Consider the following 12,139-nt stretch of genomic DNA (forward strand, 5'->3'; position numbering starts at 1 on the left):
GGTTTCCTCCCACAAGTTCCAAAAGACGTGCTGTGAGGTGAATTGGACATTCTAAATTCTCCCTGTGTGCCCGAACGGACACCGTACTGTGGCCTCTGGGGGGATTTCCACAGTAGCTTAATTGCAGTGTTACAGTAAGCCTACTTGTGACACTAATAAAGATTATTATTATAGCTTTTTTTGATTCTTTTCCTTCATATCTTATGCATATAGTTGCTAACATCAAGTAGTTATGATAGTTGTTGTACATTAACTGTTGTGGTTACTATTCAATTGCAAGCAAACCTATTCACATCTTCTACAGCATATGGCCAATTATATTTGCAGTTTACATTTCAGCTCATTTCCTTACAATATAAACTATGGGATTATTACAAAGGATTACACTAGCTAGAGGACATTTAATAAAAACAAAAATATTAAATAATTTCTTTTAAAATATTTTATTTCTATTTTGGAAAATAGTGTAGTCTGTGCATCAAATAAGTATCACATTAATTGTACAACAGCCATTTCTGTAGGCTGAAAACTGAGAGAAAAATCCCTCAAAATCCTTTGGGTTCTGAGATCATTGATGGGTTCTGAGCTGTTAAATCCAATGCGTGATCAGCAGACTTTGCCACATGGAGAGGTGGTCAGGTACATGGGAATTTTGGAGAATGGTGCGCTCATTTTGACCCCCTCGACCTCACCTCTGCACACTCCTGGTGAGGTCTCTTGATGGATTCAGTGCAATCTTGGATCAGCGTTCTTCATTTTGATCAGTCATAAGTCAGGGACTCCTATGAATCGGCAGGTGTGTTTGACCTCTTTCAGTGATGTTTTGCAGACATCCGTAAACATTTCCACTGTCATCGTGGGAGTCTCCTACTGCAATTGAGTTCCTGAAAGAAAATTTACAAAATACAGGAATACTGATCAGATAGGTAATTGACGGAGATTTTACAGGCAGTGGATTGTCACAAATAATAATCTTTATTGTCACAAGTAATGATATTGGATCTAAATTTGACTTGGTAACCACTGCCTGATGGCATCAAAGCTGTTCATTCTCATTAAGATTCAGATGAGGGCATTCTGAATAAGCAATGTTTGCAGTTGACACAAAAATATGTACAAGGTTGAGTAATTAAGACCAAATAAATTAAGGTAGATCTGTAACCTATTGAAGAGTGTGAGCAGTTCTCCTTTAATACAGATAAGTGCAGTGTTATGCATTTTCAGTTGCAACAAATCAAGAAAGAAACCTGGCAATAATTATTAACAACACATTAAAAATGCACGGGGAAAGCAAACAAGGGCTCTTATTATGTGTAGCTAGTTTGGATCATCGATATAAAGCTAACACCGAGCTTATACAGTCAATCCCCATTTTAAGTTTTTATCCCCATTTTTATAGTGGTTTTAAAGGGCTTTACTTTTTATGTTTGAGTATCATTTGAAGTGTAGTATTCCCTGTTTTAAAGTGGAGGAGCAATGTGGTGACATCATAGTGTGACCATGCCCTGTGAGTAGAGGCCAGTTTGTGATCAGCACCAACTGTTCTTGCCTTCGAGGAACATTTTTTTTCCCGCTGCATTTCCTGTACTAAATTTCATTCTTCAACTTGTATATTGTTGCACGCTGTACTGGCCTTTGCAAACATGCCAGTAGGTCTTTTGAAAGACTGTTACACCTCAGATCAAGAAAGGCAAAAATAACACAGCCCTTCTCTGAAGCAGTTGCATTGGTGGTGCTATTCTTTTATGACACTTCTGTATCATCTTTTATTACACTTCTTTGTGTGTTTTGATATACTACGGAGTGTAATATGTGTTGCTCAAACTTGGTTGCTGATGAGGTCTTCTGAATCTCGATGAAAAAGACTCTAACTCGTCCAGTAGTAACAAAAGGTTTACTGAGTAATTATAACAATAATTGTGTGAGTTCTTTACTTTAACATTGATACTAGTGATAAGGTCAACGAGATCTAACTACAGTAACTATGCGTAACTCCACTAACCATCTGAGCTAATCTGATACTCTGGACCAATTTTTCAACAATCTGCCATTGCGTCATGGTATTGGATTCATCTACCACGAGTAGAGTCGTATTGAACTTTTCAACCGTGTTGCTGATGCTATGATCATCATATCCGAATAACTCAGCCATGTCGGAGTAGTATTCTTCAACATACAAATCACCTTCTTTGGTTTCGGATTTGTCATTGTGCTCTTCACTTTGGGTGGTGCAACTGCTTGTTCCAGGGTGCTGCGGAGGTTATTTCCAACTACTGATTGAAGTTCAGGCATTGTTCTGTCTTTCGAGGTAAAACAAATTGGGTTTTGCAGCTTTAAAATTCTTATTTTTAATTTTCGGACAGTGTTGCTTTAAGTGGGTGTGGTCTGACTCTTCTGACATAAAGCGTAGGAATCGATTGCACATGCGCAATTCGATTTTCCTTTACGAAGCACTCTTTTTGCAACTGCGGCTTCTCGCGCATGTGCAGAACGCTGTTTTATCGGTTTGCGTCTTTTAGGGAAGTGCGCATGTGCGGACTGGTCAGACTGCACACGCGCAAGATGGCTACTGCTCAGAACATCCATCTTCTTAAGTTTCAACACTGTGGTGATATTCGCGCTATTTTAACGGATTTTGTTTTCTCGATAATGATGCTCTGTTTGTAAAGAAAGACTCAAAGTAATGATTTTGTTTTTGTTCATAAGCAAGGCATTTCTGTATAGCGATCTCTAGAGTTAGAAACTTTTTTTGTTAAAGTTCTTCCCTCAAATTTTTATCAGATAGTCCATAAATCAATTGATCCATTATCATTGAGTCTCTGAAATCAGCAAATTTGCAGCCTTGTGCTAATAACTTGAGGTCTGTAATAAAATTAGTGATGGGCTCTCCGTTTCTCTGGCCCCTATGATGAAAGTTAAATTGTTCCAGCATCTCACCAGACTGACTTTTACAGTGCCTTTCAAATTTTGCGATAATCACTTTAAATTTAGTTTTGTCTTGACCTTCCAAGAAATTTTAAAAATATATATTTTTATTCTCCTCCTTTCTCACATTTTCTCCCAGATTTACAACCACCAACAATAAACAATAATCAGCAACAATATGTCACTCCCCATACCAATAACAACGATCCAATCCTCTCACCAAACCGCATTAGCCCGCATGTTCACATTAACAAATGACAAAAAGGAATCAGGAATCACCCAGTCACCATTAACACACAGAGTCCGCCTCCCCCCAACCAACCCCCTCCCCTCAAACTAATTTATGATGTCGTCCAGTTCTTGAAAGTGCATAATGAAAATGCCCATGAATTGTAGAACCCCTCCATCCTTCCCTTCAGTTCAAACTTAACCTTCTCAAGAGTCAAGAATTCCAACAGGTCCTCCTGCCACGCCAGGACACAGGGTGGAGAGGTTGCTCTCCATCCCATCAGGATCTGCATTTGGGCGATCAATGAAGCGAAGGCTACAACATTTGCCTCCACATCCGTTTCCAAACCCGGCTGGTCTGACACCCCGAATATGGCCTCCTGAGGGCCTGGGTCCAGTTTCACGGCATCAGAAATTGCCTGAAAAACCTCCTTCCAGTAATCCACTAGCTTTGGACAGGACCAAAACATACGAACGTGATTAGCGGGGCTCCTCCCGCAACGTTCACACACATCTTCTACTCCTTCAAAGAATCGGCTCCTCCTCGCCCTCGTGAGGTGCACTCTGTATACCACCTTCAGCTGTATCAGCCCCAGGCTCACGCACGAGGAGGAAGCATTCACTCTCCAGAGCACCTCACACCAGAAACCCTCCTCCATATCCTCTCCCAACTCTTCCTCCAACTTTGCTTTGATCCCTTTCAGTGGTGCCTTCTCCTCTTCCAAAATAGCTCTGTAAACCGCCGACACTACCCCCTTCTCCAGTCCCCCTGTTGTCAGCACTTCCTCCAACAATGTGGAGGCCGGTTCCTCCGGTAAGCTCTGTATCTCCTTTCTGGCAAAATCTTGAACCTGCGTGTATCTAAAAATTTCCCCCTGCTTCCAGCTCCTTAAATCCTGCAAACCGACCCCTAAGAAACAAATCTTTTAGTATCTTAATCCTCTTCTCCTCCCATTTCTGAAAATTTCCATCCCACTTCTCTGGCTCAAATCTGTGGTTCCCCCGAATCGACATTTCCCTTGACCCTGCCCCCAACCCGAAGTACTGGCAAAACTGCCTCCAAATTCTCAATGAAGCTATTATTACAGGACTCCCTGAGTATTTCCCCAGGGCCATTGGGAGCTGTTGCTGGTGCCTTCAATCCCGACCCCCTGCACAAACTCTCCTCCATTCTGCCCCACTGGGAATCAACCCCTCTTACCCAGCTCCACATTCGTTGGCCAGTAATAATGCTTTCGGAAGAATGTTGTACCTGCGGAGCTTTAGATCCCCAGGTATCTAAAGTGAGTCATAGATCATACAGTGCAGGAGGCCATTCGGCCTATTGCACCTGCATCGACCCTCACTTTCACCCTTCCCCATAGCCCAATAATCCAATCTAACCTTTTTGGTCACTAAGGGTAATTTATCATGGCCAATCCACCTAACCCTGCCCTGTGGAGTGGCAGCCCCCCAACCCCCGGTTGAGACACCATAAAATACTCACCTTCCAAGAAATTAAAGGAGTTATAGATCTCTATAGTTTCATGTCCTGCTACTGCGAGTAGCAGTGCTATTTTCCTTTTTTCAGCTGCCATATATGCTTGAAACTGTTGTGTAAATATTTTCCAGTTATTACTTAAGTTACCGTTATTTCAGCTGCCATGAACCTTGAATGTGGTCCATCAAGTCATTTAGTCGTCGAGGATCCATCTGCTGCGAAGTCTTCTGCAGTCGGTACTTTGTTTTCTTTCTTTTTGTCTAATCTCATCTACCTGGTTCTTTTAAAGCCAACAGTCCTGGTAACATCTTTTATTACACTTCTGTATCATCTTTTATTACACTTCTTTGTGTGTTTTGATATACTACGGAGTGTAACATGTGTTACTCAAACCTTGGTTACTGATGAGGTCTTCTGAATCTCAATGAAAAAGACTAACTCGTCCAGTGGTAACAAAAGGTTTATTGAGTAACTATAACAATAATTGTGTGAGTTATTTACTTTAACATGATACTAGTGATAAGGTCAACAAGATCTAACTACAGTAACTATGCGTAACTACACTAACCATCTGAGCTAATTTGATACTCCTGTCCTGGTCACAGTACATCCAAAAGAGATGAGAGGCACAATGCGGTTTACTTTTATACCCCTGTTGGTCCGGCCCTCTAGTGACCATCTGGTGCTACTGATTACCCCCTTATGTACATGCACATGGAGATCACTACACAAGGAACATTTTTGTTTCGCTGCATTTCCTGTACTAAACTCCATTTTTCAACTTTTATATTGTTTGCAGCCTGTGCTGGCCTTTTGAAAGACTGTTACACCTCAGATCAAGAAAGGCAAAAATCGTACAGCCCTTCTCTGAAGCGGTTGCATTGGTGGTGCTATTTTGCAATTTGCCCAGGTGTCCTGGGCTTTAGCATCAGAGAACCAGTTTCAATCATGGTTGATGACCATTGATAAAGAATAGAAGGTAGATGGCGGTCTTTTGCACTTGGGTATTCTTAGCTTTCCTCTGGTAGATCACAAATTTGGAGACATTGAGTCCAGGGGTCCATTGTCTGTGTTTTAGAATAAGCTTTGACAATAGCAGGTGTGAGGTTGCACAAAGGGATGCTGTTTAGGCATGTCCATTCAAAGGGAAGACCCCTACGCATTTCACTCAATTCGGAACTTTCTGGAAGCTTGCTAAGTAAGGTCTGTGTTGAAATTGCATAGGTTACATGACCCCCTGACAGTTGATCAATGTCCATTAAAAAAAATTAATACATTTTTAAACTTGCAGTGCATGATTCAGCGGATTTGAAACTAAGTCCACTTTTGGCGTGTTTGGCTGGGTGTTTCTTGGCAGCTGCAGCACTGGGATTCACCCCACTATTCACCGGCACTTTGCTCTTTTTTTTGGGCCTCGGGGGAGTTTCTTTCGGCTGAGGCTACATTTCAATTGACTTCCTGCACTGGTGAGCTGAGCTCGACAGGCTCCTCTCAGATTGGGTGGGTTGTGGAAACCAGTGCTAAACGGCACTCGGCCGAGATCTCGCGGCCGTTGGCACCAGGTCAAAGCAGCATCCGAATATTTAAATAAGCCATATTGATCTGGATCACGTCCAGCGAAGGCATGACTCGCAATCGTCCCGGCCCGGAGCCCAATTTGGGGCACTTGCGGGAGGCACCCGTTGTTCCCAGCTCCGTGCCAGGCACAATGTGGTAGCTGAATTACACCCATATCTTCATGCCTGTAATGGCATGGAAATCGTTTAAATGCATGCCCCTCGGTCCTCCAGAATCTCTCAAATTAGAATAATCTCAATTGGTTTGTAGTCCACTCCTTTTTCTTTTATTAACTCTATTAAGCCACCTCAACGTCTATCCTGTTCACGAGTAAATAGGCAGTCTATGCTTTCAGTGTTTCAATTTAGCACCATATAGGCTTCTGTACCTCTCATATAATTTCCTGCAATGGTATCAGCACTAATAGAAAATGGCACAACTCAAAAATTGATGTAAAATTTATTCTTTAATTTGAAATGGTGCCATTAAGAATGCTTAACTGAGCATCAGAATTCAGTTTCACCTATCTGATTTTTGACTAAAAGTGACAAAGGCCAACTCAATTGTCTGCTTCGTTCTCAAACCCAAATCTGATTATCCATTCTAAATCAGCAAAGGTCACTGATCAGGTTCTTCATACCGTTCCTTTAAGCAATATTATACTCTCTCCAGACCATGTCTGCTTGGTTTTCACCCCCACAACCCAAAGATGTGCAATTTAGGTGGATTGGCCACGCTGAATTGCCTCTTAATTGGAAAAAAATAATTGGGTACTCTACATTTTTAAAAAAAGTAATATTAAACTGGACACACAGCAAATATTTAATGAACATCTTAGTTATTTCCCAAAGACTGTAAGACATACTTATCTAAATATTTAAACTATTTGGGTTTAAGAGCTTATTCCAAACTTGCCAGTATTTAAAAGATTAAATTTTAGAAAAATAATTGAAAGTACCCAATTCATTTTTTAGCATGGCCAATCTACCTACTCTGCACATCTTTAGGTTTGTGGGGGTGAGACCCACGCAGATACAGGGAGAATGTGCAGACTCCACACAGACAGTGACCCAAGGCTGGGATTGAACCCGGGTCCTCGGCACCGTGAGGCACCAGTGCCAACCATTCCACCACCTGCCGCCCGGAAGATTCAATTAAATTTAATTTTTAAATGAAGTTGCCAAATTAGAACATAGAATACAGCACAGTGCTGAACAAAAACGCTCATCCTTGGAGAAATGGTTCCTACTGCATTCAAATATAGACAGTTCCATAAAGGATTACTGAAGGAGATAAAACATTAAGGCCCTGCTAACAACAGGAGTTGAGTATTAAAAAAATGACACCAATCACAAATTTGGTACAACATTTGTTCGAGGGGATCTGTACCGTTGGAACGGTCTCCACCTGAACCGATCTGGAACCACTGTGCTAGCGAAGAGGATAAATAGGGTGGTCAGTAGGACTTTAAACTTCTGAGTTGGGGGGAAGGGAAAGTGAAAGCGACAGGGAGCATGGAGTTAAATGGCAAGATACGCAGGAGCATAACATGTAGGCAGGTGGATTTAAGCTTGAGGCAGACTAGGAATTCAACAAAAAGGAAGGATAACTTTGGACATCTTAGGACTTCCAATATCTGTAATGATAAAAAAGTTAGCATTAAGGCACTTTACCTGAATGCTCGTAGCATTTGTAACAAAGTAGACGAACTAATGGCACAGATCATCGTGAATGATTATGATGTGGTAGGCATCACAGAGACATGGCTGCAGGGGGTTCAGGACTGGCAGTTAAACATCCAAGGATATACAACCTATCAAAAAGACAGGGAGGTGGGCCGAGGGGGTGGGGTTGCCTTGTTAGTTAAGAACAGAATTAAATCTATGGCACTAAACGACATAGGGTCGGATGATGTGGGGTCTGTGTGCGTAGAATTGAGGAACCACAAAGGCAAAAAAACCATAATGGGAGTTATGTACAGACCTCCTAATAGTGGTCAGGACCAGGGGCGCAACATGTACCGGGAAATAGAAAAGGCATGTCAGAAAGGCAAGGTCACGGTGATCATGGGGGACTTCAATATGCAGGTGGATTGGGTAAATAACGTAGCCAGTGGATCCAAAGAAAAGGAATTCATGGAATGCTTACAAGATGGCTTTTTGGAACAGCTTGTCATGGAGCCCACAAGGGAGCAGGCTATTCTGGACCTAGTGCTATGTAATGAACCAGACTTTATAAAAGATCTTAAAGTAAGGGAACAATTAGGAAGCAGTGATCATAATATGGTTGAGTTCAGTCTGCAGTTTGAAAGAGAGAAGGCAAAATCGGATGTAATGGTGTTACAGTTAAATTAAGGTAATTACGAGGGCATGAGAGAGGAACTGGCGAAAATCGACTGGAAGCAGACCCTAGTGGGGAAGACAGCAGAGCAAAAATGGCAGGAGTTTGTATGCATAATTGAGGACACTGTACAGAGGTTCATCCCCAAGAAAAGAAAGATTATCCGGGGAGGGATTAGACAGCCATGGCTGACAAAGGAGGTCAGGAAATGTATCAAAGAAAAAGAGAGATCCTATAAAGTGGCCAAAAGCACTGGGAAATCAGAAGATTGGGAAGGCTACAAAAACAAACAGAGGTTAACAAAGTACAAATAAGGAAGGAGAGGATCAAATATGAAGGCAGGCTAGCCAGTAATATAAGAAATGATAGTAAAAGTTTCTTTCAATACATAAGAAACAAACGACAGGCCAAAGTAGACATTGGGCCAATTCAAACTGATTCCGGAAGGCTAGTGATGGGAGACGAGGAAATGGCTGGAGAACTTAATAAGTACTTTGCGTCTGTCTTCACAGTGGAAGACATGAGTAATATCCCAAAAATTATAGAGGGTCAGGGGGCTGAGTTGAGTATGGTTGCCATTACAAAAGAGATGGTGCTAAAAAAGCTAAAAGGTCTTAAAATTGACAAATCTCCTGGCCCCGATGGGCTACACCCTAGAGTTCTGAGGGAGGTGGCTGAAGAAATAGCGGAAGCGTTGGTTGAGATCTTTCAAAAATCACTGGAGTCAGGGAAAGTCCCGAATGATTGGAAGATCGCTGTTGTAACCCCCTTGTTCAAGAAAGGATCAAGACAAAAGATGGAAAATTATAGGCCAATTAGCCTAACCTCGGTTGTTGGTAAAATTCTAGAATCGATCGTTAAGGATGAGATTTCTAAATTCTTGGAAGAGCAGGGTCGGATTAAAACAAGTCAACATGGATTTAGTAAGGGGAGGTCGTGCCTGACGAACCTGTTAGAATTCTTTGAGGAGGTGACAAGTAGGTTAGACCAGGGAAACCCAGTGGATGTGGTCTATCTGGATTTCCAAAAGGCCTTTGATAAGGTGCCACACAGGAGGCTGCTGAGTAAGGTGAGGGCCCATGGTGTTCGAGGTGAGCTACTGGCATGGGTTGAGGATTGGCTGTCTGACAGAAGGCAGAGAGTTGGGATAAAAGGTTCTTTTTCGGAATGGCAGCCGGTGACCAGCGGTGTCCCACAGGGTTCAGTGTTGGGGCCGCAGCTGTTCACCATATATATTAATGATCTGGATGAAGGGACTGGGGGCATTCTAGCGAAGTTTGCCGATGATACAAAGTTAGGTGGTCAGGCAGGTAGTGCTGAGGAAGTGGGGAGGCTGCAGAAGGATCTAGACAGTTTGGGAGAGTGGTGCAGGAAATGGCTGATGCAATTCAACGTGAGAAAATGTGAGGTCTTGCACTTTGGAAAAAAGAATCCAAGCATAGACTACTTTCTAAACGGTGAGAAAATTCATAATGCCAAAGTACAAAGGGATCTGGGAGTGCTAGTCGAGGATTCCCTAAAGGTAAACATGCAGGTTGAATCTGTGATTAAGAAAGCGAATGCAATGTTGTCATTTATCTCAAGAGGGTTGGAATATAAAAGCAGCGATGTGCTACTGAGCCTTTATAAGGCTCTGGTTAGGCCCCATTTGGAGTACTGTGTCCAGTTTTGGGCCCCACATCTCAGGAAGGACATACTGGCACTGGAGCGTGTCCAGCGGAGATTCACACGGATGATCCCTGGAATGGCGGGTCTAACATATGATGAACGGCTGAGGATCCTGGGATTGTATTCATTGGAGTTTAGAAGGTTAAGGGGAGATCTAATAGAAACTTACAAGATAATACATGGCTTAGAAAGGGTGGACGCAAAGAAACTGTTTCCGTTAGGCGAGGAGACGAGGACCCGTGGGCACAGCCTTAGAATTAGAGGGGGTAAATTCAGAACAGAAATGCGGAGTCATTTCTTCAGCCAGAGAGTGGTGGGCCTGTGGAATTTATTGCCGCGGAGTGCAGTGGAGGCCGGGACGCTAAATGGCTTCAAGGCAGAGATAGATAAATTCTTGATGTCGCGAGGAATTAAGGGCTACGGGGAGAATGCTGGTAGGTGGAGTTGAAATGCCCATCAGCCATGATTGAATGGTGGAGTGGACTCGATGGGCCGAATGGCCTTACTTCCACTCCTATGTCTTATGGTCTTATGGTCTTAACTACTGCTCGGAACAGTAACCATGATTTTTAGACTAGAAACAATATTATTGGCATCCATCATGCAACAGTTGAAAATATTTTCTGCATGCTTTTTTATGTTCCATTTTGTTAAACCAACATTGGTACACACAGGTACATTTCCAAAATAATCTGGAAATGTAATTTTGTTTTAGTTTGCAATATTAAAGGAGAATTTAACTTACTTAAAAGGGGTACATTTCAAGGCAGCACGGTAGTGCAGTGGTTAGCACTGCTACCTCACGGCGCCGAGGTCCCAGGTTCATACCCAGCCCCAGGTCAAGAGGTGTGGAGTTTGCACAGTCTCCCCGTGTTTGCACGGGTTTCATCCCCACAACCCAAAGATGTGCAGGCTAGGTGGATTGGCCACACTAAATTGCACCGTAATTGCAAAAAATGAATTGAGTACTCTAAATTTATTTTAAAAAAGGTACATTTCAGTAGTTTGTTCAGAAGCCTAGTTATGGCAGTCTGCCTTTTGGGGTAAAATTGCTACAAAAGTAGCAAATTCCTGCCAAAGGGTGTAAAACAAACGGGAAATGAGAAAGGTGCTACATGTTGAACGGAAGCTATACTGTTGATTTGGATTTGGATTTTGTTTCTCGTCACATGTACCGAGGTACAGTGAAAAGTATTTTTCTGCGAGCAGCTCAACAGATCATTAAGTACATGAAAAGAAAAGAAATCGGATGAAGCATACAGGGGTGTAGTGTTAATCAGGTCAGTCCATAAGAGGGTCGTTTAGGAGTTTGGTAACAGCAGGGAAGAAGCTGTTTTTGAGTCTGTATGCGAGTGTTCTCAGACTTTTGTATCTCCTGCCCTTAAGAAGAAGTTGGAAGTAAGCCGGATGGGAGGGGTCTTTGATTATGCTGCCCACTTTCCCCAGGCAGCGGGAGGAGTTGATGGAGTCAATGGATGGTAGGCAAGTGTGTGTGAGATGGACTGGGCTGTGTTCATGACTCTCTGAACTTTCTTGCGATCTTGGGCAGAGCAGTTGCCATACCAGGCTGTGTTGCAGCCAGGTAGGTTGCTTTTTATGGTTCCATCTGTAAAAGTTGGAAGAGTTAGAGTTAATGTGGATATGCCGAATTTCCTTAGTTTCCTGAGGAAGTATAGGCGCTGTTGTGCTTTCTTGGTGGTAGCGTCGACGTGGGTTGGCCAGAACAGATTTTTGGAGATGTGCACCCCATGGAATTTGAAGCTTCTAACCATCTCCACCTCAGCCCTGATGATGATGACAGGGGTGTGTACAGTACGTTGCTTCCTGAAGTCAATGACCAGCCAGCGCCGGCCCTAGGGTTGCTGGCGCCCCGGGCAAGCTGAGCTTCGGCGCCCTTGGGGGGGGGGGGGGGGGGGGGGGGGGGGGGCGGGGCCGAGAGGG

General features: G+C 43.0%; 1 protein-coding gene across 3 annotated transcripts in view; it reads right to left on the reverse strand.

The window, feature by feature from the left end:
- Nucleotides 1-427: 427 nt before the first annotated feature.
- nubpl (nucleotide binding protein-like) overlaps nt 428-12,139 on the reverse strand; it is a 217,827-nt gene continuing 206,115 nt past the window's right edge. For 2 of the 3 annotated variants that reach the window (XM_038781323.1, XM_038781300.1), the window contains one exon: nt 432-884. The gene's annotated coding sequence lies outside the window, so the exon portion shown is untranslated. Of the gene's footprint in view, nt 885-12,139 lie in introns of all 3 variants that reach the window. The other variant, XM_038781314.1, reaches the window with a different exon arrangement.

Source organism: Scyliorhinus canicula, chromosome 2, assembly GCF_902713615.1.
Source record: "Scyliorhinus canicula chromosome 2, sScyCan1.1, whole genome shotgun sequence".
NCBI lineage: Eukaryota > Metazoa > Chordata > Chondrichthyes > Carcharhiniformes > Scyliorhinidae > Scyliorhinus > Scyliorhinus canicula.